Source organism: Arachis ipaensis, chromosome B3 (genome assembly GCF_059453495.1).
Source record: "Arachis ipaensis isolate K30076 ecotype BB chromosome B3, ASM5945349v1, whole genome shotgun sequence".
Classification (NCBI taxonomy): domain Eukaryota; kingdom Viridiplantae; phylum Streptophyta; class Magnoliopsida; order Fabales; family Fabaceae; genus Arachis; species Arachis ipaensis.
In genome coordinates, this window is record NC_142438.1 from 99,774,267 (window position 1) to 99,780,581 (window position 6,315).

General features: G+C 37.2%; 1 non-coding gene across 1 annotated transcript; it reads left to right on the top strand.

Moving 5' to 3' along the window:
* Positions 1-1,784: 1,784 nt before the first annotated feature.
* Positions 1,785-1,892, top strand: LOC148571755 (small nucleolar RNA R71). The gene has a single exon (XR_015880419.1). It is a non-coding gene; the product is annotated as a small nucleolar RNA R71 (small nucleolar RNA).
* The last annotated feature ends 4,423 nt before the right edge of the window (positions 1,893-6,315 follow it).

Sequence of the window (6,315 nt, forward strand, 5' to 3'; positions counted from 1 at the left end):
CATGAAAAACAATGAAAATTAGATAAATAAACATTGGGTTGCCTCCCAACAAGCGCTTCTTTAATGTCAATAGCTTGACAGTGGGCTCTCATGGAGCCTCACAGATGTGCAGAGCTTTGTTGAGACTCCCCAACACCAAACTTAGAGTTTGGATATGGGAGTTCAACACCAAACTTAGAGTTTGGTTGTGGCCTCCCAACACCAAACTTAGAGTTTGACTGTGGGGGCTCTAGTTGACTCTGTTTTGAGAGAAGCTTTTTATGCTTCCTCTCCATGGATGCAGAGAGAGATCCTTGAGTTGTAAACACAAGGTTGTCCTCATTTATTTGAAGGATCAATTCTCCTCCGTCCACATCAATCACAGCTCTTGCTGTGGCTAGGAAAGGTCTTCCTAGGATGATGGATTCATCCTCATCCTTCCCAGTATCTAGGACTATGAAATCAGCAGGGATGTAAAGGCCTTCAACCTTTACTAACACGTCCTCTACTTATCCATAAGCCTGTTTTCTTGAATTGTCTGCCATCTCTAATGAGATTTTAGTGGCTTGCACCCCAAAGATTCCCAGTTTCTCTATTACAGAGAGGGGCATGAGGTTTATCCCTGAACCAAGGTCACACAGAGCCTTAAAGATCATGGTGCCTATGGTACAAAGTATTAAGAACTTTCCAGGATCCTGTTTCTTCTGAGGCAATGTCAGTTGATCCAGATCACTTAGTTCATTGGTGAACAAGGGAGGTTCATCTTCCCAAGTTTCAATGCCAAATAATTTGGCATTCAGCTTCATGATTGCACCAAGGAACTTGGCAGCTTGCTCTTCAGTAACATCCTCATTCTCTTCAGAAGAGGAATACTCATCAGAGCTCATGAATGGCATAAGGAGGTTTAATGGAATCTCTATGGTCTCTAGATGAGCCTCAGATTCCTTTGGTTCCTCAAAGGGAAACTCCTTATTGATCACTGGACGTCCCAGGAGGTCTTCCTCCTTGGGATTCACGTCCTCTCCTTCCATTACAGGTTCGGCCATGGTGATTAATTCAATGGCCTTGCACTCTCCTTTTGGATTTTCTTTTGTATTGCTTGGGAGAGTACTAGGAGGGATTTCAGTGATCCTTTTACTCAGCTGGCCCACTTGTGCTTCCAAATTTCTAATGGAAGACCTTGTTTCATTCATGAAACTTACAGTGGCCTTGGACAGATCAGAGACTAAGTTTGCTAAATTAGAGGTATTTTGTTCAGAGTTCTCTGTCTGTTGCTGAGTGGATGATGGAAAAGGTTTATTATTGTTAAACCTGTTTCTTCCACCATTATTAAAGCCTTGTTGAGGCTTTTGATCCTTCCATGAGAAATTTGGATGATTTCTTCATGATGGGTTATAGGTGTTTCCATAAGGTTCACCCATATAATTTACCTCTGCTATTGCAGGGTTTTCAGGATCATAAGCTTCTTCTTCAGAAGATGCCTCTTGAGTACTGTTGGATGCAGCTTGCATTCCATTCAGACTCTGAGAAATCATATTGACTTGCTGAGTCAATATTTTGTTCTGAGCCAATATGGCATTCAGAGTATCAATTTCAAGAACTCCCTTCTTCATAGGCGTCCCATTACTCACAGGATTCCTCTCAGAAGTGTACATGAACTGGTTATTAGCAACCATGTCAATGAGTTCTTGAGCTTCTGCAGGCGTTTTCTTTAGGTGAATGGATCCACCTGCAGAAATATCCAATGACATCTTAGCTAGTTCAGACAGACCATCATAGAATATATCCAGAATGGTCCATTCTGAAAGCATATCAGAAGGACACTTTTTGGTCAACTGCTTGTACCTTTCCCAAGCTTCATAGAGGGATTCACCTTCTTTCTGTCTGAAGGTTTGAACATCCACTCTAAGCTTGCTCAGCTTTTGAGGAGGAAAGAACTTGGCTAAGAAAGCCGTGACCAGCTTATCCCAAGAGTTCAAGCTATCTCTGGGTTGAGAGTCCAACCACACTCTAGCTCTGTCTCTTACAGCAAAAGGGAAAAGCATGAGCCTGTAGACTTCAGGATCTACTCCATTAGTCTTAACAGTATCACATATCTGCAAGAATTCAGTTAAGAACTGAAAAGGATCTTCAGATGGAAGTCCATGAAACTTGCAGTTCTGCTGCATCAGAGAAACTAATTGAGGTTTCAGCTCAAAGTTGTTTGCTCCAATGGCAGGAATGGAGATGCTTCTTCCATGTAAATTGGAATTTGGTGTAGTAAAGTCACCAAGCATTCTCCTTGCATTATTGTTGTTGGGTTCGGCTGCCATCTCCTTTACTTGTTCGAAATTTTCAATAAGGTTGTCTCTGGATTGTTGTAATTTAGCTTCTCTTAGTTTCCTCTTCAGAGTCCTTTCAGGTTCTGGATCAGCTTCAACAAGAATGCCTTTTTCCTTATTCCTGCTCATAAGAAAGAGAAGAGAACAAGAAAAGAAGAGGAATCCTCTATGTCACAGTAAAGAGGTTCCTTATTGTTAGTAGAAGAAGAAAAGGAATAGGGGTGAAGAAGAATGAAGAATCCAAACACAAAGGTAAGGATAGGAGTAGTGATGTAAGGAGGAGATGTTAGTGGATGAATAAATAAATAGAATAAGATGAGAGAGGAAAAATTTCGAAAATAATAATTTTTGAAAAAGAGTTAGTGATTTTCGAAAATAGTTTTTGAAAAAGGTTAGTAACTTTTCGAAAATTAAAATAAAAAATTAAAATAATTAGTTAATTAAAAAGAATTTTTGAAAAAGAGGGAAGATATTTTCGAAAATTAGAGAGAGAGAGTTAGTTATGTAGTTTTGAAAAAGATAAGAAACAAACAAAAAGTTAGTTAGTAAGTTGAAACAAATTTGAAAATCAATTTTTGAAAAGATAAGAAGATAGGAAGTTAGAAAAGATATTTTGAAATCAAATTTTTGAAAAAGATAAGATAAGAAGATATTTTTTGAAAAGATATGATTGAAATTAGTTTTTAAAAAAGATTTGATTTTTTAAAATCACAATTAATGACTTGATTCACAAGAAATCACAAGATATGATTCTAGAACTCAAAGTTTGAATCTTTCTTAACAAGCAAGTAACAAACTTGAAATTTTTGAATCAAAACATTAATTGGTGATGTTATTTTCGAAAATTAGGAGATAAAGATAAGAAAAGATTTTTGAAATATATTTTTAAAATTTTCGAAAATAAATAAGAAAAATGAAAAAGATTTTATTTTTGAAAAAGATTTTGAAAAAGATAAGATTTTTAAATTGAAAATTTGATTTGACTCATAAAAACAACTAGATTTTAAAAATTTTTAAAAAAGTCAAATCTAATTTTCGAAATTTTGAGAGAGAAAAAGGGAAAGATATTTTTTTTTATTTTTGAATTTTTTTTTTGATGAGAGAAAAAAAAACACTAAAATGATGCAATGCATGAATTTTTTAGATCAAAACAATGAATGCATGCAAGAATGCTATGAATGTCAAGATGAACACCAAGAACACTTTGAATGTCAAGATGAACATCAAGACTTATTTTAAAAATTTTTTATATGCAAAGAAAACATGCAAGACACCAAACTTTAGAAATCTTTCATGTTTAAACTCTATGGATGCAAAAATGCACATGTAAAACAAGAAAGGATGCAAAACAAGAAAACATCAAGATCAAACAAGAAGATTTATCAAGAACAACTTGAAGATCATGAAGAACACTATGAATGCATGAATTTTTCGAAAAATGCAAGATGAATATGCAATTGACACCAAACTTTCAACTTGACTCAAGACTCAAACAAGAAACATGAAATATTTTTGATTTTTATGATTTTATAATTTTTTTGTATTTTCTTTTAAATTTTTTTTCGAAAATCATTTTGAAAAAGAAAAATAAGGATTCCAAAATTTTTAATATGAATTCCAGGAATCTTACAATCTTAATCTAAAGCTCCAATCTGAGGGTTAGACATGGCTTAATAGCCAGTCAAGCTTTAGCATGAATATGGGAGTAATTCATTCAATTTTAAGCCAAAACCTCTGTCCAAAGGAATTTAGACATGGTTTTATAGCCAGTATGCTTCAACATGCTTCATGAAACTCTAGAATTCATTCTTAAAAATTCTAAAAAAAAAATATTTTTGAAAACATTTTCATTTAAAATTTTTTTTTTCGAAAACAAAGGAGAAATTTTTGAAAGGTTTTTTGAAAAATTTTTTGAAAATAAAACAAAAAGAAAATTACCTAATCTGAGCAACAAGATGAACCGTCAGTTGTCCAAACACGAACAATCCCCGACAACGGCGCCAAAAATTTGGCGCACGAAATTGTGATCTCTGGTAATGGCTCCAAAAACTTGGTGCTCTAATCTCAATTCATAATTTGTCACAACTTCGATACAACTAACTAGCAAGTGTACTGGGTCGTCCAAGTAATAAACCTTATGTGAGTAAGGGTCGATCCCACGGAGATTGTTGGTATGAAGCAAGCTATGGTCACCTTGTAAATCTCAGTCAGGCAGATATAAAATAATTATGGAGTTTTCGAAATTAAATAATAAAAGAAGGTTAGAAATACTTATGTAAATCATTGGTGAGAATTTCAGATAAGCGCATAGAGATGCTTTCGTTCCTCTGAACCTCTGCTTTCCTGCTGTCTTCATCCAATCAGTCTTACTCCTTTCTATGGCTGGCTTTATGTAAGGGCATCACCGTTGTCAATGGCTACATCCCATCCTCTTGTGAAAATGGTCCAAATGCTCTGTCACAGCACGGCTAATCATCTGAGGTTCTCGATCATACTGGAATAGGATTCACCCTCCTTTTGCGTCTGTCACTACGCCCAGCAATCGCGAGTTTGAAGTTCGTCACAGTCATTCAATCCCAGAGTCCTACTCGGAATACCACAGACAAGGTTTAGACTTTTCGGACTCTCATGAATGCCGCCATCAATCTAGCTTATACCATGAAGATTCTGATTAAGAGATCCAAGAGATAATCATTCAATCGAAGGTAGAACGGAAGTGGTTGTCAGGCACGCGTTCATAGGGAATGATGATGATTGTCACGTTCATCACATTCAGGTTGAAGTGCGAATGAATATCTTAAAAGCGGAATAAATTAAGTTTGAATAGAAAAACAGTAGTACCTTGCATTAATCTTTGAGGAACAGCAGAGCTCCATACCTTAATCTATAGAGTGTAGAAACTCTACCGTTAAAAATACATAAGTGAAAGGTCCAGGCATGGCCGAGAGGCTAGCCCCCATGATCTAAGAACCAGGCATCCAAAGATGTTCAAAAATACAATCCCAGATTCAAAAGATGTCTAATACAGTAGTAAAAAGTCCTATTTATAATAAACTAGTTACTAGGGTTTACAAAAGTAAGTAATTGATGCATAAATCCACTTCCGGGGCCCACTTGGTGTGTGCCTGGGCTGAGCTTGAAGTCTACACGTGGAGAGGTCATTCTTGGAGTTGAACACCACCTTTTGTGCCATTTTGGGCGTTGAACTCCACTTTGCAACTTGTTTCTAGCGCTGGACGCCAGAATTGGGCAGAGAGCTAGCGTTGAACGCCAGTTTGCGTCATCTAAACTTGGGCAAAGTATAGACTATTATATATTGCTGGAAAGCCCTGGATGTCTACTTTCCAACGCAATTAGAAGCGCGCCATTTTGAGTTCTGTAGCTCCAGATAATCCACTTTGAGTGCAGGGAGATCAGAATCCAACAGCATCAGCAGTCCTTCTTCAACCTCTGAATCTGATTTTTGCTCAAGTCCCTCAATTTCAGCCAGAAAATACCTGAAATCACAGAAAAACACACAAACTCATAGTAAAGTCCAGAAATGTGAATTTAACATAAAAACTAATGAAAACATCCCTAAAAGTAACCAGATTCTACTAAAAATATACTAAAAACAATGCAAAAAAGCGTATAAATTATCCGCTCATCAGGGTTCCTCACTGGCATTAAGCGCCAGAAAACCTGGCTGGTTGGGCGTTGAACACCCAATGAGGGGTTCTTTACTGGCGTTCAGTGCCAGAAAGCCTGGGTGTTTGGGCGTTGAACGCCCAGCCAGTGCTCCCTGGCTGGCGTTCAATGCCAGCTCTGCTGCCAGGATGGGTGTTGAACGCCCAGTGAGGGCTTCCTCACTGGCGTTTAACGCCTTCCCAGTCTCTCTAGATTGGGCCTCTGCCTCAGTGGAAGGTATCAGATTTAAACTTAAGCCAAGATCATACAGGACTTTGTCAAAAATAATCTTTCCAGTAGTCCATAGGATCTGAAAGGTCCCTGGATCTGGCATTTTCCTTGGCAACTC